Below are 2,538 nucleotides of genomic sequence, written 5' to 3' on the forward strand. Positions count from 1 at the left end.
AGTCCTGGCAGCGGATGGTGAGAATGTTAGATGCATCTCTGCGTCTTGGGCGTTGTCAATAGCAAGTACCCACAGCCAACCGCATGCCAAGACGAAATTTATCGACATCAACATCAGAAAACAGTGAATAATTAATCACTGATATTGTAAATAATATCTCCTCTCTAGCTGAAATATACATATACATACATACATACATACATACATACATACATACATACATACATGCATACATATATATATATATATATACATATATATATATATATATATATGTGTGTATATAAAACCGGAAAACTTGGGCTTAATCGGGAAAAGTTTCGTTGTTGTGTTATGAATGCGTAGCAGGCGGATGACCCATATGATAATCTACACTGAACCGCAAAAGAAACGCGATTTTTTCAAATGCCATTTTTAGATGGAAAATTCTGAAAACTTATTTCGTGGATGTAAGTGTAAATATTCCAAGAGACCCAAATTGCAGGTAACAAACAATTGTCATGAAAACCGAGATGCGCGTGCATCACGTGCAGGTTATGAGTATAAAAATCAACTTGAACAGCGTTCCTGGCGTTTGTATTTTGGACACATCAGGTATGATCGGATTGTTAGCAGCGCACAGAGAATAAGCCATCGGCCGATTGCAAGCAGGGCAGCGTGCCCCGACTGTTGCAAAAGCTTATAATGTCCATTTCAACACCATCTATCGCCTGCAACAACGATACTACAACATCAACAGCATTGCAAACAGTGCCCGAAGAGGGCGCCCCGGGTAACAACACCCAGGCAGAACCGCTTGATCTACCTGCAGCACCTCTGGGATCGCTTCAGATCAGCCGGTGTGACAGATCGCTAGACCATTGGAACTGGACAGCGGCCCATCAGCGACGACACGGCACGACTTCAAATGGCCGTCAACAACTTGTCATCCCGCTCGAGGGCCTGTCCTCACCGCTCACCACCGTCAGCCACGACTACAGTGGGCCACACAGCACAGACATTGGTGGCATCAATAATGGCGGTTGAGTGTCTTCTCTGATGAGAGCCGGTTCTACGTTTCCACCTCGGATGGCAGAGTGAGGGCGTGGAGTAGGAGAGGTGAACGCTACAGAGACGCATGAAAGAGACACATAGGGAATGGCATCACAGCGCAGCGCTACGTTGACCTTCTTCGTGCGTCACCATAGTCACGCGTTCCAGCAGGACAATGCACCCTTTCACACGGCCAGAGTCTCCATGGACGTCCTGCGCCAGCACGACATCAGAACCATGCCGTGGCGGGCTATCAACGCAGATGTGAACCCAATTGAACACCTGTAGGATGAAATCCAGAGATGGCCGAACCAGGTGGTCCCAAGATCGAAAATTCGTGTGGAACTGGAGGCAGTTTTCCTCAGAGTGTGAGCACAGGTGCCAATGAGCTTTGTGAATAGCCTCAACCGCTCCATTTACCGACGGTGTATGGTCGTTTTGAACACCCAGGTAGGACAATCACGGTATTGAACATGTCACGCCCTACACTCTCGATGTGCTGGATCCGCCCACTACCATAACAATAACCCATAGACTGTCAAAGTGCATCCAAGAAATTGACTTTATCAGATTTATCAAAATTTACCTCTGATATAATGAAATTAAAACATATTTCACAGTCGCACATGTCTCGCGTTTCTTTTGCGGTTCAGTGTTTATTAGTTCTTTAGAAGGAAGTCGGTTTTGACCAAGCAGTATTATGTTTGATGGCATTGTTGCCATGATTTCGTTTTGTTTTCTCTTTTAGTATGGCATGTCGTACTATGCCAAAAATGTTACTGTTATTTCTAGTGCTATATGCTATGACAGATATAACCTCTCGCTCACTCTTGCAGTTATTTGTTGTTTAACTTCAAGAGAACCCTGATCTAACAGACCTATGAGGAACTGAATTCTAATCGTGACCCCTCCGTCTTTCCAGATATAATGTACCTAAGTCTATATTAATAAATGTGATTTTTAAAAGACATTAAACTGCGCTTCAAAGTAGTTTTGTTTCTATTTCTTGTATGACAAGGACACCATCTACAGGTTTCCTCATTGAATCCTGTAATTTTTAATACTTACCGTAGATAAACAGTCATTCTCCTTCTGGTGACTGAGGTTGGACAAGATGACAGACTCGCGATATACACTGTTAATTATAGGATATATGTAAAATTATTACATCGTTAATAATAGCTGAAGAAGATTCCGAATCCGAGGAAAGTGGTGGAGTTCACCAACAAAAAATAAAAAAGAATGAAAGAAGAAACAATCCGTAAGTGACCTCTTAGAAGATTTCAGTTAGTATATTGGTTGTGATGAGTGAAGGAATACAAGATTTCTCTTTTAGTTAGACTTAATTCATTTTTCTTAAAATCACCAGCAACATTAATAGGATTCGTTCGGAATTCCCAGTCAGAGTATCTTGAGGAATATTGAGGGTCACCAATACCGATCGATTAAATTTACATATCTGCTACTTTATTTTACTTCCTTTCTTGAATCTATATATATATATAT

The sequence above is a fragment of the Octopus bimaculoides genome, chromosome 6 (genome assembly GCF_001194135.2).
Source record: "Octopus bimaculoides isolate UCB-OBI-ISO-001 chromosome 6, ASM119413v2, whole genome shotgun sequence".
NCBI classification, from domain to species: domain Eukaryota; kingdom Metazoa; phylum Mollusca; class Cephalopoda; order Octopoda; family Octopodidae; genus Octopus; species Octopus bimaculoides.